We start from the raw sequence: 25,750 nt of genomic DNA on the forward strand, positions 1-25,750 counted from the left end.
ATTATATCACATATAATAACATATATCAAGTTTTATTGAGAATATTGTACATGTAATGTAGGTGTTTGGTTTTTGTACTGTATAGTATGATTTCCTGTCACTGTGGGCTGCAGAGCACAGTAGAAGAGAGCAGAATCTGATACTGCAGCAGAGGAGATGTTCAGATCCACTCGATTTTTATCTTCATTTATCTTTACAGAAAACTTAGAATCTGCAGCTTTTTTTTTATATTCAGCAACCAGAATAATGAACTCTGGTCTGAATGTGGAGTACTGACGATACCACAGCAGGTTATCATTTCCTGATCTACTGTAATTACAGGATAAAGTAACAGAGTTTCCCTCCAAGACATTTTCAGTGGTAGAAACTGATGTAATAGTCTGTGCAGAGGTATAAACTTAAAAAAAGGAAAAGAAATGTTCATTACATTAAAAACAATAAAAAACATTAGATTATTAAAAATACATTAAATATAATATTATTTCTCACCTAAAATGACTGAAAGAAGGCAAACAAAACCAACCAATGCCATGACTGAACTGCAGACTAGTGCAGCTTAAAGCCTGTTATCATTCATATACTGTACATGTTTGAATCACTTCCTTTCTTCAGCTTCTCTTTCCAACAGTGCAGCTCTGTTACAGTGTTTAGTAAAATGTAGATGGAGTCTGCCATCATGTGTTTACTTTACTTCCTACATCTGTGTGCAGAAAAAAACAATTTTCAGCTGTTCTACAACTAATCAGTTTGGTTATTGTAATATTCAGGTAAATTTAATAGACGTTAAATCTAAGATAATGTTACAACACAACAAAGCATTAAATACAAAACAAGCAAAAAAAAAAAAAAAACAGCTTCTGTCAAAAGCTTCAAGAAATTCCTACTAGTAACTGATTGTCATGGTCATTTTTAGCTTCCCATATTTATTAGGATTAGAAGAAAATGTGTCCATGTCTGATTTTCTCTCAGAAATCACTCATTCTTGGGTGATTTTCCCCGGCGTCTATTAGCAAACGTACAAGTTTTGGGTTGCCAAATTTTTGTAAACAAGTTAAAGCGAGACGCATCTCCTCAACAGAAACGTAAAAATACTGATTTATGGACAGGGTGTCGTGTAACGATTTACTAATGAGTCATTGAAAACGTTTATCCTGCAAAAGTTAAGGTTGTGTATGTGTCCTGATAAAATCCGGGTGGATCCCTTCTTTAATCCCCTGCTCTTTCACTAAAGAACGTTGACTTATCAAAATGTCTCTTCAAAATGTTTCACAGTGTGCAATTAAAAATCAAAGGTGGCATTAAATTGGTAAACATGTAAATTCTGTCTAATTACATGGGGTTACAAAGGTACTTTATGAAAACCGCACAAAGCTTTCAAATGCTTCCTAGTCCTGACAGTTGACTAATTAAAATAAGTTTTTACTATTTGAAGCCTTTAAATATTGTTCATGTTTTAACTCTTTAAAAAGAGGTTATAACCAGTCTATGTACTGATACTGGAGGTTTTGATAGTTTTGTAATGCAAGCACTGACCACACTTACCAGCTCAACCAGACAACATAGTTTTGAAGGTCAGTCACGCAGATCAAAGTAACACAAAGACTCTTGTTCCCGCTGGCTCGTTGGTCTAGGAGTATGATTCTCGCTTCGGGTGCGAGAGGTCCCGGGTTCAAATCCCGGACGAGCCCTTGTTTAGTCGAATGCTTTGTTGAACTATACAAAAAACTTATCAAGTGTCCCGTTAAAATCTAATGATCAAACAAAAATGACACATGCTGATACACTGGTAGAAGTTGGTGAGCTTATGTGGATGTAAATACCTTTCATAACAATTCTTCCAGTCAGCTTCAAGTTTTTTTTTCTTCTACAGATTTTAGAATCTTTGAGCATTGAAAGCATTGAAAATGTTTACAAAATCCCAACAGCAAGAAGCATGAAGTCAACACGACAAGATAAAATATCATGGTAATGTAAATGTTGCTAAATCTCTTATATAACTAACCGATTAAAGACAGCGTCACAACGTTTGTATTGTGCACTTTGGGTGGATAAACATGATACATAACATAAAGAGTGTGAAGCATAAAGTCAGTGGGACTGCACACAGCTCCTGTCAAATGCTTCCAAGTCTTTTAATTTGACAAAGCGAGTCTTTAATGACACCTCATGCTTAAACTGTTAGAAATGCTTTAATGAAGCTCTGCACTGAATTTTGTTTTGTCATGAATACACTTCCCAGTGCAACCAGTCAACATGGTTTTGAAGCTAAGCCACGGAGGTCAAAGAAATGCCCTGGTTGGCTCGTTGGTCTAGGGGTATGATTCTCACTTTGGGTGCGAGAGGTCCCAGGTTCAAATCCCGGACGAGCCCTTGTTTACCCATGTTTAATTCATCAACTGCCTTTTCAGGTTCTAATTCCACTGTGCAAATGGAAATAAAATGGGGCAATTAATTGACAAAACTTGAACAGCTTTCCACGTGGATGCCAAACCACAGACGTCCTCTTCAAAATCCAGCAGGGTTTAATCATCTACAAACGTGACAGAACTTTAACAGGAAATCTCAACTCTGCGTCAATTCTAATTGGTCCATCGCGTTTGATTGACATCCACATCTTCCAGTTGTAGACGCTTTGGACGACAGGCCGTAAAGCGAGATGCGTCACGTGAACAACAGCTCGAACGTAAGTGAAACCAAAAATGCTGCTAAATGTTCTGTGTGTAAAAGTGTAAAAATTATAACAAGAATATAAAACAATAATTAAGGATTTAAATATCTGAGAAAACTGCAGAAGAACATCTGAAGGTGGCAGTTCAGTTTGGTTCCTCTATGTTCTTCAGATGTTTCCACCTTATTTACGATCTCAGGAGTCAGTAAACATTCATCAGTTCACCTTTAATAAGCACCAGAACTAAATCCAGCAGTTTATTTTTTAATGACCTTTATTTTTATTTTGATGACGGAAAAGTTTCTGGACGATCCCTGTGGAGCGAGGACGTTCTGAAGGACGCCACAGTGCTGCAGAACACAGCAGAGCTGATGAGACGTATTGTGAGGACGGCAGCACCCCAGCACAGCACCAGCGACTCGTTCTCTTCAGCTTCAGCATGGAGAGCGGGGACACGAAGGCGCCAGCGGGGTCCAACATGCCTACACAGAACACACACACACACACACACGTTACAGGAACACTCCAGCCTTCATCTGCTCACTAGGATAAAGATCTAGATCTGAAAATAATCCACCTTGATTCTCCATTGTGGTCTCCATCAGTTTTTCACACTCTTCAAGTTGGGTTATAAATGTGGGAGCAATCAGAATGTGCTCGTCCTGGACGTTGTGCTGCTGCACCACTTTACCAGAGGACCTGAAGATTTTCTTCAGAACAGCCTCAAGTGGATCTGCTGGAGAAATGAAACCTGATTCAGCACCATGATGGATTAAACACCACACAGCTCAAACTCCACTTCAAGATGTACTTTCAATCTCTTCTATAACCGGGTTCTGCTCTTCTCTTCTGGCTTCTTCTCCTCCATGTTCTTCTCCTCCATGCTCGGCTCTACCGGCTTCTTCTCTTCCATCTGTACCACCTGTACCTCTGGTTCCTGCCCTTGGTCCTGCAGAACCTGGGTACTCATCCCTGCGTTCTCCTCATTTCCCATCATCTGACTCTCTTCCATCCTTGGCTCCACCTGATTCTTCTTTCCATCTGTACCACCTGTACCTCTGGTTCCTGCCCTTGGTCCGGTAGAACCTGTGTACTCATCCCTGCGTTCTCCTCGTTTCCCATCATCTGATTCTCCTCCATCCTTGGCTCCACCTGATTCTTCTCTTCTATCTGTGCCACCTGTACCTCTGGTTCCTGCCCTTGGTCCTGCAGAACCTGTGTACTCATCCCTGCGTTCTCTTCGTTTCCTATTATCTGTTGTTCCTCCACATTCGTGTCCTCCTGCCTCGCCTTCTTTTTGAGTCTCTGCCACCATTTCTTCTTCTTCTCCTTCTTCTCAGGTTTGGGTCTGTGCGGCTCCTCATCCTCTTCGGCCGGGGCGCTACAACACCACAACTTCTTAAACCAGAACATTTTAGCTGCTGCTGCTTCGATGCTCCGTCTCAAAGTGAAGCAGCACCAGCACAGGAGCTCAGATCAGAGCTTGTAGAATGTTGTGACATCATCATGATGTTACAATGTGTTCTGGAGCTGAGAGCAAAGCTGATGATCACAGCACCACTCAGTGTCTTTAACATTCACTTCAGATGTGGACACGCGCAGTGTAGATCTGTATAGCCAAAAGTATGTGGACACCCCCACAGACACACAAACATGCACACACACAAACCAAAGCATTTCTGTTGTAAATGTAACATAAGTTAATATTACTGACCAAACAATAATTTCGATGGCTTAAAGCCTTGTATCTCTGCCGTCCAATCACTGATTGTAAATCTGAAAACTGAAATATCATTGGTCAAGCGGTTTGTGTCGTGGCTGGTTTGCATATTTAATGATATTTAATATTTAATTTATTTTTTTCATTTGCCCCGCCCTCACACGGACGCGGCTGAGAGAGTGGACCACCATTACAACACAGAAAGAGAAATTCTGTCAGCGAAATAAGGTAAGATTTATTTTAAAACTATTTATTAGTATTACTTTTCTTTTCTACTCAGAAAACTTGGCTTTAATGGTAAAATTGTAATATTATTAGTGCTTTACGCTTTGGAAAAGCTGAGGTGTTTTTTTAGCTGCGTTCTAAGTTTAGTCAGTCAGCTCCACAACTCTCCTTTCTGAATCGATTGTAAGGTTTTTTATGTCCATCTAGATGGAAATAAATACGTGTGGAGAGTTTATCACATACCTTTTTAGTCTCGTTTGTTTAGTAGTTTGTAAAGTATGCAGCAGTTTTACACAAATAAGGGAATAGCAGTGAGCTAAGCTAAGCTACCGGAGCTGTGTTGCACCCTGCAGCCATGTGGTTTGAACAGGCTGCTCTCAAACTCCAAAGTTAGATTTTATGCATGTAATCTTGAAATCAGTTATAGCTTACTTGTTTTACTTCAATACTGTCTAAAGTCTGCTTAGAAATCACCTTAGCTTTGCTCATAATAGCATTACATTTTGCATTACATGCATTTAGCATGACTGGCTAAAGTAAGTAGCTGAGGCAGAAAGCATAAAGGTGGATTACATGTCAGTCTGGGCAATTTATAACCTTTATTTCCATGGTATATTTTATTTGTGGTAATTTGTACTTATAACAGAGAAATATTATTTTATCTATAAAATATTTCTGTGAAATTTGCATCATTTTCTAAAAAATTGCTGCATTTGTTTGAAAGAGACTAAAGTATGCTATGCTATCATATAGGTGCATATAGGTAGATAACATGTCAGTCTGGGCAATTTATAACTTTTTTTTTTTTTTACCATAATATTTTTTTTCTGTGGTAATTCTTACTTGTATTAGTGAAATATAGTTTTATCTATAAAATATTTCTGTCAGATTTGCATAATTTTCTAATGTATTGCAAGAGATATTTGAAAGGGACTAAAATATGGTATCAAACTTTTTTGAAAGCTTTTTTTGAAAGCATACAGGTGCATAACATTTCAGTCTGTGACTATTTACAACATTTTTAAATATAACCATAGCATCAAGTTTTGTCTTGTAATTATTGCTCCTCTTAGATAATTATTGTTTTATGTGTAAACCATGTGCCAGATTTGAGAAACTTTTGTCATATGTATTGGTTCAGTGTACTTGAGTTTACTTCAAAACATGAGCCTGTGGACATTAGCGTCTCTGACAAAAACATATAGAGTATTTGTGATTGAATTCTACATATACAGTGTATCACAAAAGTGAGTACACCCCTCACATTTCTGCAAATATTTCATTATATCTTTTCATGGGACAACACTATAGACATGAAACTTGGATATAACTTAGAGTAGTCAGTGTACAACTTGTATAGCAGAGTAGATTTACTGTCTTCTGAAAATAACTCAACACACAGCCATTAATTTCTAAATAGCTGGCAACATAAGTGAGTACACCCCACAGTGAACATGTCCAAATTGTGCCCAAATGTGTCGTTGTCCCTCCATGGTGTCATGTGTCAAGGTCCCAGGTGTAAATGGGGAGCAGGGCTGTTAAATTTGGTGTTTTGGGTACAATTCTCTCATACTGGCCACTGGATATTCAACATGGCACCTCATGGCAAAGAACTCTCTGAGGATGTGAGAAATAGAATTGTTGCTCTCCACAAAGATGGCCTGGGCTATAAGAAGATTGCTAACACCCTGAAACTGAGCTACAGCATGGTGGCCAAGGTCATACAGCGGTTTTCCAGGACAGGTTCCACTCGGAACAGGCTTCGCTAGGGTCGACCAAAGAAGTTGAGTCCACGTGTTCAGCGTCATATCCAGAGGTTGGCTTTAAAAAATAGACTCATGAGTGCTGCCAGCATTGCTGCAGAGGTTGAAGACGTGGGAGGTCAGCCTGTCAGTGCTCAGACCATACGCCGCACACTGCATCAACTCGGTCTGCATGGTCGTCATCCCAGAAGGAAGCTGACGCACAAGAAAGCCAGCAAACAGTTTGCTGAAGACAAGCAGTCCAAGAACATGGATTACTGGAATGCCCTGTGGTCTGACGAGACCAAGATAAACTTGTTTGGCTCAGATGGTGTCCAGCATGTGTGGCGGCGCCCTGGTGAGAAGTACCAAGACAACTGTATCTTGCCTACAGTCAAGCATGGTGGTGGTAGCATCATGGTCTTGGGCTGCATGAGTGTTGCTGGCACTGGGGAGCTGCAGTTCACTGAGGGAAACATGAATTCCAACATGTACTGTGACATTCTGAAACAGAGCATGATCCCCTCCCTTCAAAAACTGGGCCTCATGGTAGTTTTCCAACAGGATAACGACCCCAAACACAACCTCCAAGATGACAACTGCCTTGCTGAGGAAGCTGAAGGTAAAGGTGATGGACTAAACCCAATTGAGCACCTGTGGCGCATCCTCAAGTGGAAGGTGGAGGAGTTCAAGGTGTCTAACATCCACCAGCTCCGTGATGTCATCATGGAAGAGGATTCCAGTAGCAACCTGTGCAGCTCTGGTGAATTCCATGCCCAGGAGGGTTAAGGCAGTGCTGGATAATAATGGTGGTCACACAAAATATTGACACTTTGGGCACAATTTGGACATGTTCACTGTGGGGTGTACTCACTTATGTTGCCAGCTATTTAGACATTAATGGCTGTGTGTTGAGTTATTTTCAGAAGACAGTAAATCTACACTGCTATACAAGTTGTACACTGACTACTCTAAGTTATATCCAAGTTTCATGTCTATAGTGTTGTCCCATGAAAAGATATAATGAAATATTTGCAGAAATGTGAGGGGTGTACTCACTTCTGTGATACACTGTATGTAATTATTTTTAAAATATCACTGTCACCACCTTTATTCATTGTAATCTCTTTTTTTTATTATTCTGAGATGGATGGAGACAAGGCTCAATATGCACGCCTTATGGAGTCTCTGAAGAGGAGACAGCGGCTAGGCCCTGACGAGCTTAGGCTTATTGCTGAACATGACAGCGATAAAGATCATGAAGGCATGACCATTGAAGAGGAGGACTTCATGGACATGGAGCTCCTGGATGAAGGGGAAGAAGAGGATGAAGAAGAGCAAGATGAGCAGAGGGATCAACCAACAACCTCCTATCGGTAAATACATGTATTCCAAGTGTGTGTATTTGTAAATGTGTGTGTGTACATATATGCTGACAATAAATGTCAGCATTTGCACCCACACACACAATCAGGGCTGCCAACAAAATATAAAATCAACAAAAGAGTACAAACAATAAGTCGCTTTGGATAAAAGCGTCTGCTGAAAATGAAATGTATCCTTTCCTTCCTATGCTGATGTAGACACAGAAGCACCAGAGCCCATACCATTTAATCCTTCTCGTCCAGTAGGCATAGATCTTGGAAGTGTGCACAGGGCTGTACGGTCAGCCGCAAGTACGTTGCGTGAATAGACTTCTTCAAGTAGTTTTCCACGTATACCATTGTTGCTGAGATTTGCCAGTTTACAAACTCTAAGGAGTGGGAGCTTGTACTGAATAGGCCGTCTTATGCGAACCATCATGGGGCATGAGAAGAAGTGACCCCAGATGAATTCTACCGGTTGGGCTCCTCATTTACATGGGTTTCACGTCCCTCCACAGCATTCACAGATATTGGGGAACCAGATCTCTTCAGGGTTCATGGGCCAAGTTATTCATGTCCCGTGACCGTTTCAAGGAATTGATGGCAGCCCTCCATGTTGTCGATCCTGCCACAGAAAATAATCTTGATCGTCTTAGGAAGTTGCGTTATCTGATGGACCACCTCAAAACCAAGTGTCAGCAGCTTTTCCAGGCTGATGAAAATTTGAGCATAGACGAGAGAATGGTAAAATCAAAAGGTCGATCAGGATTCAAGCAGTATATGAAGGGCAAACTTACTCACTGGGGTTTCAAATTGTGGGTCATTGCAACTTCAGATTCGGGATATACCTTAGACTTTGATGTATACACAGGCAGTCTTGATGGGCGCATAACTGATTTGGCTATAAAGGTGATCGAAGACCTTGTGCAGCCATTTAAAAATCAAGGTCACACAGTTTGGTTTGACAACTTCTATACATCACCAACTATTATGGTCCTTAAGGAGTGGGAAATCAATGCTTGTGGGACATGTTAATCGTAAGAAATTCCCAGTGGATTTCAAAGATGTCAAGAAATGGGAGCGGCAAGCTAACCGTGGTGATATGAGGTGGTGTAGAATTGACGGAAATGTCTTAGTTGTTCAGTGGAAGGACACGCGAGCAGTTACATGCCTCTCTAATTTCCACAATGCTAATGATTCATCAGAGGTTTCTAGGATGGTAATGAATGGTGCCACGTGGGACAGAAAAGTAGTCCGTCAACCAGCTGTAGTAAAGGACTACAATAAACACATGGGAGGTGTTGACAGATCTGATCAAATGTTAAACACATACAGTCTGCTTCAGAAAACTCAAAAGTGGTGGAAAACACTTTTCTTCCATTTTGTGGACATAGCCGTCGTTAATAGTTTCATTTTATTTCTGGACTGGCATCATTCCAATCCAGCATCACGTTATGGGTTTAGTTCAGCAGGCTACAGCCAGATAAACTTTAGGGAAAATCTGTCGCGCCAGCTTGCAGACATTGCCGTCGATTCAATTTTGCCATCTCAGCCTTCAGTAGCTCCAACCACTTCCTCATCGTTTTACGTCACCCACATTCCTCAGATGGAGCAAGTATCAAGAAATTGCTGGCTTTGCTACAAAAAATTAAAAAAAGAAAATAAAACAAAGATTGCATGCATGGCTCCTGAGTGCCAAGGTAGAAGATTTTGTTTAGTTGGCAATCGAAACTGTTTTCAGTCTTGGCATTCTAGCGAAGGAGATGAGTTTCGCAGTTAGACCTACATAGGGCTTCTGTCTTCTACCGTCAGCCCCTCTCATCCTTCCTCAACCCCTCTGTTTGTGTATATGTTCTTTGTTTCTCTCTCTCTTCACAGGTCAAAGTTCAGTGTGCATTGTTCATTGGAAGGAGGTAACTTGAGGTAATTATCCATTGTGCATTGTCTGTTAAATATTTTGTAGTGAATTTTTGGCAAAATGGCTTAGATGAGATTTGATATCCTGTTGCCTCAAAACTGTTTACTGAATTGTTCAATGATTATCCTGAACAAATAATTGCTTTTTCTTGTATTGTTGAATTGGATTATTTGAGAGTTTGTTTTATGGAGTGATGTTCTTCAATAGTGCTGAACTATATTGTATTGTTGTTTTGAAATTATTTATAGAATGAGAAGTGTATATAATTCTAATAAAAATCTTTAATGTTTTTAAATCTTTAGTGCTTATTTTGTCAAATACATTTTATCTGCTGTCTTATTTCAAAAATATGGATGTTGACAATTTAGTAATAATTAAGAAAAAAGTACACTTTCATTGGTGTATAGAGTATGCTGACATTGGTAAAAAGTGAAGTAAAAAAGGAGCTACACGAACATTCTAAATTGCTAAATGACACCTTCTGCTAAATTGATTATAACTTTTAAATAGAAGATGATGGATTCAAAATTATTTTCTTGACAAATGGCTCACAAAATTGCAAACATTTCATGTTCTATATTTTTCTCTATATTGCACAGAAATGTGTTAAAAATGTAAGTATTTATGAATTAAATAAAAAACGAGAGATTTTTTTAGGTTGATTTTGAAGGTTTTTTGTAAACATTTATTATATTTCACTTGAAAAACATTGTGTTTCATATAATTTTAAAGAACTGATTCTCCTGGTTATAATGGTGTGTGTATATGTAGGTTTTTTTTTCATAAAAGTACACTTTCATTGGTGTATAGTGTATGCTGACATTGGTAAAAAGTGAAGTAAAAAAGGAGCTACACGAACATTCTAAATTGCTAAATGACACCTTCTGCTAAATTGATCATAACTTTTGAATAGAAGATGATAGATTCAAAATTATTTTCTTGACAAATGGCTCACAAAATTGCAAACATTTCATATACTCTATATTTTTCTCTATATTGCACAGAAATGTGTTAAAAATTTAAGTATTTATGGATGAAATAAAAATTGAGAGGTTTTTTAGGTTGATTTTGAAGGATTTTTGTATAGATTTGGTTATATTACACTTAAATAACCATACTGAGTTTCATATCATTTTAAATAACTGATTCTTCTGGTTATAATGGTGTGTATATATAGTCTATGCTATGTACGGTATTTACACAATAAGGTTTTTTTCTATGACCATGTTACATAGTGTCCAAAAATGGAATGTTCCACTCAGGCATGAAAGGGTTAATAGATTTCATTTGATGCTGTAATTATGCTTGCAAAGAATTCACTACATAAATATTCATTCTGTGTACTTTAAATGGTAACCTGTATGAACCTCATTAGATAAATGCTTTTAAAAATACAATTAATTACGTGTCTCCGTGCGTTTTACCCAATGAGCTCTTGATTAAACTTTAGCACCTACGTGACCCTAATTATGATAAGAAGCTGATTAATTAATGAATTAAAATATACTTAGCACACAATAATGCTAAACAGTTCATGTGACATACCGTCAGTATTATACTGATGAAATGAAGCAGATTTAAAAAACATGTAAAATTATTTACTTCAATAACAGACTGGTATCACTGCACATGTGATTACAGCGTTCTGGTGGTACAGAGGTAAACATGATGACGTAAGAACTGACATGTCAAACTCGTGCGCTCAAATCTCGCGTGTTTAACGTCTCAAAACCACTTCAAAACTAACGCGACTAAACTTGTGCAAAAAAAACATGTTGATCCGACATTTAAAACATTTAGGGATGTGTAATGTGTCATTTTAGTCCCATAAAACATTTTTAAACTGTATAACCACTAGTGATGTGTCGTAGAATGATTCGATTCTATTAAACGGCCCTTTAAACTGAAACAAAGGAACCGAGTCGCGCTTCTGGAAGTCGTTATATATACACAGCTCTTTAAAATGAACCGACCCAAAAGATCCGACTCCCCATCACAGAATTCACTGCAGCGATTTTTTAGCGTTTTTTTACTCAGTAACGGATGTTATTAAAAATGTAGCGAATTACAATTCTTAATACAAAACATACTTAAGTAAAAGTAAAATTACAGGCTGTAAAATCTACTTTAAATAGTACAAGTACACAAAAAACTACTCAATTACAGTAACGCAAGTAAATGTAATTCGTTACTTCTCACCTCTGGATATAAAGCTATCGAGATGAACTACCTGTCATTATTATAAGATTTAAAGCTATCGAGATGTCCTACCTGTATTTATTATAAGATATAAAGCTATCGAGATGTCCTACCTGTAATTATTATAAGATATAAAGCTATCGAGATGTCCTACCTGTAATTATTATAAGATATAAAGCTATCGAGATGTCCTACCTGTAATTATTATAAGATTTAAAGCTATCGAGATGTCCTACCTGTTTATTATTATTAGATATAAAGCTATCGAGATGTCCTACCTGTAATTATTATAAGATATAAAGCTATCGAGATGTCCTACCTGTAATTATTATAAGATATAAAGCTATCGAGATGTCCTACCTGTATTTATTATAAGATATAAAGCTATCGAGATGTCCTACCTGTAATTATTATAAGATATAAAGCTATCGAGATGTCCTACTTGTAATTATTATAAGATATAAAGCTATCGAGATGTCCTACCTGTAAGTATTATAAGATTTAAAGCTATCGAGATGTCCTACCTGTAATTATTATAAGATATAAAGCTATCGAGATGTCCTACCTGTAATTATTATAAGATATAAAGCTATCAAGATGTCCTACCTGTAATTATTATAAGATACAAAGCTATCGAGATGTCCTACCTGTAATTATTATAAGATATAAAGCTATCGAGATGACCTACCGGTGGTTATTATAAGATATAAAGCTATCGAGATGTCCCACCTGTAATTATTATAAGATATCAAGGTGATGTGGCAGTGTTTGGGTTGGTTAAAAACCAGACGTGCAGCTGCATTTTGAATGAGCTGTAAGGGTTTAATCGTGGACTTGGGAGGTCCAGCCAGAAGGGAGTTGCAGTAGTCCAACCGTGAGATTACAAGTGATTGTACCAGAATCTGGGTAGCTTCCCTGAAGAGAAATGGACGAATCTTTCTGATGTTGTACAGGAGGAACCGACACGCTCTTGTCATGTTGGCTATATGAGGAGAGAATGTCAGCTGGTTATCAAGGACAACACCAAGACTTCTTACCTTATCAGATGGTCTAATCTGGGAGTCATCCAGAGAAATGACTAGGTCCTGGGTTGGAGACTGATCTCCAGGAATGAGCAACATCTCTGTCTTGCTGGGATTAAGTTTTAGATGATGAGCCGACATCCATTGTGAGATATCTTGCAGACATGCTGAGATGCGAGCTGAGACTTGCGTGTCTGAAGGAGGAAATGACAGAACGAGCTGAGTGTCATCTGCATAGGAGTGGTAGGAGAAGCCATGGGAGGCTATGACCTTGCCCAGAGAGCGGGTGTAGATAGAGAAAAGAAGTGGGCCAAGTACAGAGCCCTGAGGAACACCAGTTGAGAGAGTGCATGGGGGAGATATGGATCCCCTCCATGACACTTGGTAGGAGCGCCCTTCCAGGTAGGAGGCCATCCATTGCCATGCTGAACCTGTTACTCCAAGGTTGGAGAGAGTGGTCAGGAGAATGCTGTGATTCACTGTGTCGAAGGCTGCAGAGAGGTCAAGAAGAATAAGGACAGATGACAGTTTGGCTGCTTTGGCTGCATGAAGCTTCTCAGTAACAGCTACAAGTGCTGTTTCCATAGAATGCGCTGCCTTGAAGCCAGACTGGTACGGATCGTGGAGGTCATTCTGAGGCAGATAGTTGGTTATAGACAGCACGTTCAAGAATTTTGGATAGAAAAGAGAGGAGTGAGACAGGTCTGTGGTTGTTGATGTCTGTAGTGTCTAGTGTAGGTTTCTTAAGAAGGGGAATGACCTGAGCCTTCTTAAAAGCAGTAGGGACAACACCTGATGTCAGGGAGTTGTTGATGATGGGTGTGATGAAGGGGATTAGGTCCTGTGAGATGTCTTTGAGGATGGTGGATGGTATAGGGTCGAGTGTGCATGTAGTGGGATTGCTGGATGAGAGGAGCTGTGTAACCTCATCCATGGTGAGTGGGGTGAAGCTAGTGAGTGTGTTGGTGGGTTGAGGGTCAGTTGAAAGTGGGTCAGTCGGAGAGAAGGATTGATTGATTTTGTCGATCTTGTCCTGAAAGAATGTTGAAAAGTCAGTAGCAGTGAGAGAGGCAGAAGGGGGAGGAGGAGGAGGGTTTAGAAGAGAGGAAAAGATAGCATGAAGCTTACGTGGGTCAGCAGCAGATTGTTCAAGCTTGGCTTTGTAAAAAGTTGTTTTTGAAGCAGTCACGTCAGATGAGAACCTGGACAGCAGATTGTGGTAGGTAGGGCTGTCGCGGTGAAAGAATTTCCCCGTTATCATGCGCGCTAGAAAAACCAACACGTTCATCTGATGTGGTTTAGAGAGGATCTGAGTGGGGTAGTGATGTTCCCGACGTTACCGATGTTACACAAATACACCTGTACTGTGCCTGCATGCCACTTTACAGAGCAAAGCAAATCTAGCCTGGTTATCGCGCCACTATTAACCATCTATTTAGTAGGTATAATTAACATAACATTATAAAACGGATAGTTCCGGTCCTAAAATCTGATTGGCTGAGCCGCGTTCGAAGCCGTTGTAAAATCCCCGATAAACGCACACCTATGACCGCCTCACATTATTCCATATTAATACGCCACTGAAAAGAAAAAGTGAATGTTATATTCGCCCTCATGTTGCCTAGCAACACTTTTAATCGAACTACCTTGCGTCGCGGAAGAATGCTTTATTGTAAGTTTATACACAATAAATACATTTATGAATTAAACATTGTTGTATTTATTGTATTTTATGTTGACCGCCGTTTTATAAAAGCAATAAGCCACTCGAGACCGTGCGTTACTGCTATGATTTTATCACGGGGAAAGACGTTTTAGGCTTCGCGTCGTGCCAAAAACGTCATCCCCGTGCTAAAATCACAGTAACGCACAGCCTCTCGTGGCTTATTGCTTTAATATATACTACATTTTAAGTTATTATTCGTTTCAATACATTTTTATTCAACGAAAAAATACATTTAAATAATTCCAGCAAGCCAGCAAGAGAATATTTGCAGGCGTCAATGCCATATTAACCGTCATTAAGTGTTTTAGTTCGCCAAGGCTGTTTGAATATAGTCTAAATTACAAGTATTTTATTGAGTGTGAACTCAATTTAATCATTAATAAACTTGCCTATAATTCCTGTTGCGATTGTTTACATTTTAAAACACAAAGCCTGACACTCAGCAGCAACGCATGCAAACAGTTAGTGGGAAAATGACGCTCTTAGCTCATTTTCATTATGAATTTATTTTACATTTATTACGCCCGAATGTAAGCGAAAAACAAGATGGACCCTGCAAAAAAAAAAAAAGAAAAAAAAAAAAAAGAAGAAGAATAAGAAGAAAAAAAGAAAAAACTTGAATATCGCGGTGATGCGGTTGGTTGGCATGCCCTGCGGTTGGCTGGTCTATACCGCGATATTTCAAAATTGCGGTTAGCACGACAGCCCTAGTGGTAGGAGTGGAGGTCAACACTGAGCTTAGATTTCCTCCACTTTCTCTCAGCTGCCCTTAATTCTCTTCTGTTGCTGTGCAGTGCATCTGAAAGCCAAGGAGCAGGGTGAGAAGGTTTTCCTTATTTGAGGGTAGGAGGACAGAGCTGATCGAGGGATGTTGAAAGAGAAGAGAGGAGAGTATTAGTTGCGGAGTTGAGTGGAAGGGTAGCAAGCATGTCAGGGTTAGGTAGTGAAGTTAGGATGGTGGAGATCAGCAGGGAGGAAGATAAAGAGTGAAGATTGGGGCGTGTTGTAAGGGTGAAAGTGTGGTTGGAGGTAGGAAGAGTTGGGAGACAGAGAGAGAAGGACACAAAGTGATGGTCAGAGAGGTGGAGTGGGGTGACAGTGAGGTCCAGAACAGAAGCTGGACGGCTGAAGACCAGGTCCAGAAGATTGCCTCCTTTGTGTGTTGGAGGGCTGTGGTTAAAGAGGTCGAAAGATGAAAGAAGAGGAAGAAGACAGGAGGACTGAAGTGTAGGGAGATTAAAGTCACCAAGAAGAGTCAGAGGAGTTCCGTCTGAAGGGAAGAAACTCAGAAGAACATCCAGCTCTTCTATGAAGTCTCCCAGTGCGCCAGGTGGTCTGTAAATGACAATGATATGAAGAGTAATTGGAAAAGTAACAGTAATAGCATGAAATTCAAAAGATGAAATGTTAAGGTGAGAAACATTCACAGTAGTGAATTGCCATTTCCTGGTCAGGAGCAAACCTGTACCACCACCCCTACCAGATCCTCTCGGTGTATGAGAGAAGGTGTAGGCAGAGGATAAGGCTGCTGGTGTTGCTGAGTTCTTGGTGGTGATCCATGTCTCAGTCAGTGCCAGGAAGTCAAGGCTGTGAGAAAGTGCAAAAGCTGAGATAAAGTCAGCTTTCTGGATGGCTGATTGACAGTTCCAAACCCCACCTACCACCACTGTTTAAAACTGTTGCAACAGTTGGGGGTAGATGAGGTTGCTGGCGTTGCTGTTCCTATAATGTGCCCTCTGATGTCTGCAGGGTCTGTGAGATATAAGCACAGGAATGTTTGAGTAGCACATGCTGAGAAAAAAGTTTGATAGATTGAACAATGTCAGAGACTGATAGTACTTACCCAAGTTAGTTTAGATTAGTAGAAAAAAACCTAAAAAAAAGCCCCTCAATTCACACCTAGGCCTCTAACAATAGGCACCTGAAGCCACTTTAACCAATCAGCAAAACACAGATTAATGCATCAACAGACTATCTTTTAACAATAGTTAAATGCTACTTAAATGCTACTTCAATTCTAGCAATGTTAATAATCAAAGTTACAAAGATAGAGTCTAGAACAAGTTACAGCAAAAAATATACACTTTAACCAGAAGCTTACCTTACCCAGGAATACAAATGAACACTATAAAAGTTACAAGCACTAATTACTATAAGATATAAAGCTATCGAGATGTCCTACCTGTAATTATAAGATATAAAGCTATCGAGATGTCCTACCTGTTTATTATTATTAGATATAAAGCTATCGAGATGACCTACCTGTAATTATTATAAGATATAAAGCTATCGAGATGTCCTACCTGTATTTACTATAAGATATGTAGCCATCAAGATGTCCTACCTGTAATTATTATAAGATATAAAGCTATCGAGATGTCCTACCTGTAATTATTATAAGATATAAAGCTATCGAGATGTCCTACCTGTAATTATTATAAGATATAAAGCTATCGAGATGTCCTACCTGTAATTACTATAAGATATATAGCTATCAAGATGTGCCACTACTAAATTATAATAAGATGCAGACATAATTGTAATAAGAACATATCGATAAAATTTAAATATTTACTACAGGTAGGACAAATCGATAGATCTATATATCTGTGCTACGGTAGGTAGGTAATTTAGATAGGGTAGTACGCAAAAAGTACCCAGACCAACTTATGTTCTTGCGCAGCCATTTTGTGTATGCAAATACAACACACTTGCGGGACCCTACCTCCAGTCTAGTATGTATTGTTTAAGTATGCGATTTAGGACATAGCCCAAATTTACCACATAACCGCTAACATATCTCATTACATGCAATTTGCAAAACGTTTAGATAAACAAACTAAGCCAAAAAATGTACCTGCTTAATTTAAATTCTAACTCACCTATCGTGATTGCGTCTGTCACCTAATTAATGATTACAGCAAGAAAATAGAAGATAACAATAAAAAAAACATAGTTTTGACTCACCATATATCCAAAGATGGAATTCAGAGGATGAAATCGGGTCAGATCTTGATAGTAGAAAACTTCAATTCGTCTCCAGCACTAGTGTATAAAGATTTTTAAAGCAGCGAGAGTTTTTGATCGTTTCACCTAATGGTTCAATCAATCAAAATGGAGATTGTTCTGGAATGTTCTAACAGATATTAGATCGGACAGATCCCCCTCCCCTTTCTGTTTGTTATGTCTGGGACTAAGTTTTCATAAAAAAAGCTAATCACACCTGCAAGGATTCACTCTGCTTTTTTTCCCCACTCTGCTTTGAACTTGCGCACAATCATCCACGCGTAACGGACGAGCTGACCGAGAAACTTTTATGGTAAGTGATGATTTTTCTTTTCTGTCAAACTTCGGTGCAATCACGAAATTGAAATACTAATTGTAATGTCATAAAACTACACCTAGTACAGTCAACTAATAACAAACTACATCTACATAACTTACTAAATTGAAAAATAACACAGCAGTCAATTCACATATGAATTAACTTGATGTCGTGCTGATGTTTCAATGTCTTACTTTTCAGTATTAAATAAACAATTCTACTTTAATAAAGACAAAGGTTCTGTACCACAAAGAACCATTTGCGTGCTTAAAAGGTTTTTTGAGATTAAATATGGTTCTATATTTCATATAAACGTTTTTTTTTCTTTGGAAAAAAAGTTTGTATAACAAAGAGTTTGAATATAGCACCAAAACAGTTTTGTTGTAGTAATAATTGGCTCAGTTTGTGCTTGTAACAATAGATTATCCATTTGTGGTGCTTTATAGAACACAAAAAAAGCCTGTTGGTTTTACCCAGAGCCGTAGAGAAAGAGAGTTGCGACACTCCTTGATCTCGCCGCCACGCGGTCACGTGGTTCATGTAATCCTTCAATAGTTCCAAACAAACCCCCTCACTGTCATGTTCTCATATGGGACAGGCAGCAGTGAATGAAATATTAAACGCTAAATAATAAACATTTGTACAATTAGCTATTTTCAACTGCCTTTACATTTACTGCATCTGCTTTAATGTCAATATGGTAAATTAAGTAGAAGATTGATGTTTATAATGACTTGTTAATAGGTCGTTCTTGTTAACACACAGCACATTATATAAGCATACATTACATAATGCCATATCATTAAGTAGTAGACATGATATACAGTACAAAGATTAAAGAGTTTTTTTGTTTTGTTTTTTACGTAAACTAATCTCCCTTTACTTTCCTAAGTATTCATAATAATAATAATCATTTTGGTTAAACACTAAGCCACGTCGCTGGGTTCATAAGGTTTACGTGCACTGAATGAACAGATTCATACACACTACCGTACCAGAAACACTATAGTAAGGGTAAATGAAATAGCATTAATTCATCTCTTATTTCATGAGTGATTAATAATTGATTCCTACGTCTAATACAATAATTAATTCATTATGAATATGCACAAGTTTGTTTTGTCTAATGTAAGTGGTGGACAAGGTACACAAACCATGTAGTTGAGTTAAAGTAGAGATATCCAAGGTAAAATATTACTGCAGTAAAATTAGTAGTAAAAGTAAAAATACTCCTTACCTCCACTTGAGTTAAAAAGTACTGAAGTATTTACCTTTAAATGTACTTAAGTATGACAGTAAAAGTGGCATGATTTTTATGGCTGTTATATGTAACAAGATTCTTGATTATGACTCTAGTGTCATTAATGTAGCTTAACTGTCTAAACTAAATGCGGTTATACCTATTAATGAAGATAAACATGTAACATTCAGTGCTAACCAAATGCTAAACAATAGCAAGATTAAGTATATTAATGACATCAAATTAATTTTTTTAAACAAAGCAACATACAGCTGAAAATGCTTTCTAAGTAGTGGAAATTATTGTGGCTCTATGGCCCACTCCCTTTACAACGGTTCCCTATGGAATTGTCACCACTTTGTTCTCTCTATCGCTCTGGTTGTACCTAGGCAACAGATGCTCTGGACGGCGGTGGGCACGGTTTTTAAATGCGAGAGGTGTTGGGAAAGGATACAATCAAATATCAATGACACAATCAGATGTGTGCTACTTAAGGGGTTATTTTGTTGTGTTAAATGGTGAAATAAAGATTCTTCTAACATCACATCTTACATTTTTACTTGCAGAAAATGAATCATCGCCGAAGCAAAGGTAAGTGGCAACTTACAAAATGTTAATGTACTTTTAGTCAGTCATTTAAGTCATTTAAATTTGATGCATTTCATGAATGACTATTCAGGGGTAGCTTTTATTTACCTTACAATGAAATGTTGAGCATTGGTTCCAGTGACTGTGGTTAATTTCACCTTAGATTCTAGAGATTCTTAATGCTGAACTACATGAAATAGAAAAACCTTTCCATTTAACCTTATCAATTACTATAAATAAGGCCCTACCTAATTATTGGCCAGAAAAATTACCTGGCGTCACAAACCGTGAAATAAGCTTTTTTCTGTGAAATATGCAATTTGCTGTGAAATTCAAATTTTAAGGTTTGTGTTTTGCTATTTATTGTTTTTCATTCGCATATCGTATGAAATATGAGGCATAATATGCAATACAAGGTGGTCCTGGCAATTATACTGCAATTAATCATGTAACTTTTTGTTGAAATTACACAAAACATTCTGTGAAATTAGTAGGGCCACAAATATAAACATATAACCTAAAAAAATAGCATGCGATTTGGCAGTTTTAAATTCTAAAAAGGAAATCAACGATAGTACATCACTCAGTTAAATCTGTAATTATTGCAACAAAAATGTATGTCTGTTATGTCTTTGAATATTTAGTTTGATAATCTTTTTTTTTATAGATCTACCAAAAGTATTGCTGTTAGGTGACAGCTACATTCGGCGTGGAAAAGAAAGAGCAAGGAGGACCATAGGGACAAGCCTGGGTGTCTATGCCGAGGTTGAGTGGCTTGGCTTGGGTGGATTGAGGTGGCATTCTGTTGTCCCTCGTTTCAACAACTGGCTTTCAGGGAGAACTCCACCAGATGTTCTGCTTATTCACTGCGGTGGGAATGACTTGGGGAAAATAAAGTCCTTGCATCTTGCTGCAGCAATGAAGCGGGAACTTCAGGATCTCCAACAGCATTTTCCCGAAATGCAAATTATATTATCAGCCATCACCCAGCGACACTGCTGGGGGTCTGTACACCCGAAAAAAATTGAACGGTCTTGTAAGTGGGTGAACAGTAAAATTACAAGTTTTGTTTTTGGAACTAATGGGGGTATCGTGCATCACCATGACATACATTTTAACAACCGTAAGCTGTTCCTTCAGGATAAGGTTCATTTGAGTCCTTTGGGCAATGACATTTTTTTAAATAATATATCAGAATATTTCAGAGCCTTGTTCCTGTAAAGTAAAACTTTTCTAGCAAGCTAATATGAGATATTATGTAAGTTAGATGTACAATGTGAAATGTTTACATTGGCAGCCATTATACATTTACTGAACCCGATATTTTTTTAATATTTGAATGTCCAACGCCTTTTCCCAAATATGATTGAATTTTTTTTTTTTTTTATCAACATTTGTATGTATTTAGTTATTAAATAATACAATTGTTGTTGGAAATATTATCCCTGGCTATTTCTAATTTTCTATTATGTGCCAAATAAAATATTGATGTGACAGGTTGTCTACTGTAAAATATGCATACATTGTCTGGTAATGTTTTTCATGTTTATATGGCTTATTGCAGCTTAGTGATTAAGGACCTGAAATTGTAAAAGAAGGTCATTGATTCAACCCCCTCCAAGTTTCCACTATTGCCCTTTTGCTACCACCACCAAGTTGCCAATGTTTTTTATTGATTTAAGTCTCTAAAATAATTAATATTTTAAGCAGAGACATAAGGATCACTTTAAAACTCTTAAACTAATGTAAGGCACAAAGATATCAACAATTCTGAGAACTTTTGGTCATGTAGCTAGTGGTGTAGGAATACTTTTGGTCATGCTTTGGTGGTGTTTGTCAAATACATTTGGCCATGCAGTTGGTCATGGAGTTGGTGGTGTCCAAATACTTTTGATCATGTAGTTGGTGATGTCTGTATATTTTTGGTCATGCTGTTGGTGGTTTCTGAATTCTTTTGGTCGACGATTTAGAGTTGGAACAACGTTGATATCTCGAACTTTCAAAAAATGAATGGAAGTGAATGTGGCCGAAAAATGGGCATAGCAGGTGGGCATGGGTTCAAATCCCCATGCTGTACCCAAGTCGGGGTGTCATCAGTGAGCTTTACGATGTAGAGTTGGAACGACATTGATATCTTGAACTTTTAAAAAATGAATGGAAGTGAATGTGGCCGAAAAATGGGCATAGCAGGTGGGCATGGGTTCAAATCCCCATGCTGTACCCAAGTCTGGGTTACATCAGTGGGCTTTACGTTATAGAGTTGGAACGGTGTTAATATCTCAAACTTTCAAAAAATGAATGGAAATGAATGGAGCTAAAAACCAAGCGTGGCAGGTGGGCGTGGGTTCGAATCCCCATGCTGTACCCAAGTCGGGGTTACATCAGTGGGCTTTACGATTTAGAGTTGGAACGGCGTTGATATCTCAAACTTTCATAAAATGAATGGAAGTGAATGGGTCAGAAAACCGGGCGTGGCAGGTGGACATGGGTTCGAATCCCCATGCTGTATCTGAATCGGGGTGTCATCAGTGGGCTTTACGATTTAGAGTTGGAACAGCACTGATATCTCGAAGTTTCAAAAAATGAATGGAAGTGAATGGGGTCGAAAAAAGGGCGTGGCAGGTGGGCATGAATTCAAATCCCCATGCTGTACCCAGGTCAAGGTTACATCAATGGGCTGTACGATTTAGAGTTGGAACGGCGCTGATATCTCAGTACAGCCTGTATAGCAGTATAGATTTACTGTCTTCTGAAAATAACTCAACACACAGCCATTAATGTCTAAATAGCTGCAACACAAGTGAGTACACCCCACAGTGAACATGTCCAAATTGTGCCCAACTGTGTCGTTGTCCCTCCCTGGTGTCATGTGCCAAGGTTCCAGGTGTGAATGGGGAGCAGGGCTGTTAAATTTGACCAAAGAAGTTGTCAGCGGCATATCCAGAGGTTGGCTTCAAAAAGTAGACACATGAGTGCTGCTAGCATTGCTGCAGAGGTTGAAGATGTGGGAGGTCAGCCTGTCAGTGCTCAGACCATATGCCATACACTGCATTAACTCAGTCTGCATGGTCGTCATCCCAGAAGGAAGCTGACGCACAAGAAAGCCCGCAAACAGTTTGCTGAAGACAAGCAGTTCGAAGAACATGGATTACTGGAATGCCCTGTGGTCTGATGAGACCAAGATAAACTTGTTTGGCTCAGATGGTGTCCAGCATGTGTGGCGGCGCCCTGGTGAGGAGTACCAAGACAATTGTCTCTTGCCTACAGTCAAGCATGGTGGTGGTAGCATCATGGTCTGGGGCTGCATGAGTGCTGCCGGCACTGGGGAGCTGCGGTTCATTGAGGGAAACATGAATGCATGAATGTACTGTGACATTCTGAAGCAGAGCATGATCCCCTCCCTTTGGAAACTGTTTTCCAACACAATAACGACCCCAAACACACCTCCAAGATGACAACTGCCTTGCTGAGGAAGCTGAAGGTAAAGGTGATGGACTAAACCCAATTGAGCACCTGTAGGGCATCCTCAAGTAGAAGGTGGAGGAGTTCAAGGTGTCTAACATCCACCAGCTCTGTGATGTTATCATGGAGGAGTGGAAGAGGATTCCAGTAGCAACCTGTGCAGCTCTGGTGAATTCCATGCCCAAGAGGGTTAAGGCAGTGCTAGATAATAATGGTGGTCACACAAAATATTGACACTTTGGGCACAATTTGGACATGTTCACTGTGGGGTGTACTCACTTATGTTGCAGCTATTTAGACATTAATGGAAGCGTTGGGTGATGGGTTGGGAAAATGTTCTGTCAGTCCTTCATTCCTGTAAGCAAAAAGTCTGTACATAGTTCGCGATAAGATTGCGGTTACAGCAGTTGCTACCCAGAATGAAAAACAGCCAGAGAGCAGGGAAGGGTAGGAACGAGATGACCCGTAGCAACAGATCTTCTGGAGGAATTTCCTTATCAGCAAGGCCGATGCTGATAACAAGGGAAGCCAAAGAGCAGAAATGACTTGTTTTTTAATCTGAGCACGGGTAAAATTTCTTAACACATGCTCTCAGATTGAGTCAGTCTCTGGTTCAAACCATTTTGCATAGCCTTTAGTTTCTCCAAGATGGATTCCATATTGCGATTTATAGTCACAATCTGAGTTCCAACGGCTCTGCCCATCATATCAATCAAATTGGGCAGTTTCTGGGGACCTTTGACAACTGACCCAACTCTTTTAATTTTCCGATACAGCAGGGTGAAGCCTAATCCAATCAGCAAAAACCCCACAATCAAAGTTCCGAATAGGTAAACATCCTCTATGTCCTCTAACAAAAGAGGTGCCAGGCACACGACCCTCCATTTCTCCCACGAGTCCATCGCGTATCCCGCCATCTGCGTTCCGCCGGGGCATGTGGGTTCCCCAGAACCCGAACTTCTCGATGAGAAGATGGTGTCAATAGCATTCAGAGACCATTTAACCAATTCCATAATTTGTTATTTAAAGAGAATCTCCGTAGAATAGACTATACGAGACAAGACGATACCGGAGAAGCCAAGCAGGAAAGATAAGGGAGGAGGGAGAAGTGTGACCGCCCTCCACGAGAGCAAAAAGAGAAGGGATATAAGCTGTACACTGACTACTCTAAGTTAAATGTTCTCCCCATGTCTGCGTGGGTTTATTCCGGGTGCTCCGGTTTCCTCCAACAGTCCAAAGACATGCAAGTGAGGTGAACTGGAGATACTAAATTGTCCAGGACTGTGTTTGATATAAACTTGTGAACTGATGAATCTTGTGTAATGAGTAACTACTGTTCCTGTCATGAATGTAACCAAAGTGTAAAACATCACGTTAAAATCCTAATAAAACAAACAAACAAACTCAAAGTTATATCCAAGTTTCATTTCTATAGTGTTGTCCCATGAAAATTATAATGAAATATTTGCAGAAATGTTAGGGGTGTACTCACTTTTGTGAGATACTGTATATGTGAGACAATAAATGTGCATAAATAGCCTTGGTCACTTGGTGTAAAGTATGGTCTTGCTGTACCCTTTCTATCAGAGTTTAGCACCTTTCAAAAGCCTTACAGTACATAACTACATCTTTGAAGTATAGTAAAAGAACAATAAAACTTGTTTTACTTGGTAAACGTTACCAGATAAAATGTATCTGTTTAAAAAGCAAACAGCTCCACCTAGTGAGAACAAAACACTTATCACATGAAGGACTTTTTGTGCAGCATCACTGGAGTTGCTGTTAACGTGGGCTCCATGGCGCAGTAACACAGTGCTGTTGGGTATTTGTTTGTACCAGTAAAGCCGAATGAAGCTGCTGCTTGACTCATATGAACATTTTAGTGTAACTGTCTCTGTGTCCTTTGCAATAATGTTGGAATTTATTGGCCAGATTTGATCAGCAAAACCACCTGTAAAAATAACAGAGAAAATAATATAAAAAATGTTAAGATTTTACATCTTAATAACACAGGCTTTATTTAGAATGATAATAAATTACCTGATGCTACAGTAAGAATCAGTGCTGTGTATCTCACAATGTGCAGTAAGTTACATAGTGGAGCCATTTCCGATCACAGCTTTGTGTGTATAATAGTGCTGAACTCATCACATGAAAGAAGCCTCAGGAAGCCACACACAGGAAGTGCAGGTGTTGCAGTAACTTTATACACGTCATTATTGTACAGTATCTATTCTTTATCACAACACTGTTGGGACCTTTAATGTTGTCATCATGCTGTTTTTAGTCAATACTGAAATAATTGTACATGACAAAATATTTACTTGGGTTGTTCAGTAGATGCACCATAATAAACAGCACAGTGAATATTAGTTTTATGTTTATCAATCTAAAATGTTGCAAATGAGATCTGTGAGACCGAGTGCAAAAACTCAACGCAAACTCAGCACAGAAACTCCACAACATCTTGCTGAAGTCAAGTCAGGACTTGGAAAAGAAACCCTAATTCTGTTTATTTTTATACACCTAAAGGTCTACAAGCAGACATAAT

General features: G+C 38.9%; 2 non-coding genes across 2 annotated transcripts; both read left to right on the forward strand.

Moving 5' to 3' along the window:
- Positions 1-1,616: 1,616 nt before the first annotated feature.
- Positions 1,617-1,688, forward strand: trnap-cgg (transfer RNA proline (anticodon CGG)). The gene has a single exon. It is a non-coding gene; the product is annotated as a tRNA-Pro (tRNA).
- Positions 1,689-2,298: 610 nt separating this feature from the next.
- On the forward strand, positions 2,299-2,370 carry trnap-ugg (transfer RNA proline (anticodon UGG)). The gene has a single exon. It is a non-coding gene; the product is annotated as a tRNA-Pro (tRNA).
- The last annotated feature ends 23,380 nt before the right edge of the window (positions 2,371-25,750 follow it).

Source organism: Trichomycterus rosablanca, chromosome 4, assembly GCF_030014385.1.
Source record: "Trichomycterus rosablanca isolate fTriRos1 chromosome 4, fTriRos1.hap1, whole genome shotgun sequence".
In the NCBI taxonomy this organism is placed as follows: domain Eukaryota; kingdom Metazoa; phylum Chordata; class Actinopteri; order Siluriformes; family Trichomycteridae; genus Trichomycterus; species Trichomycterus rosablanca.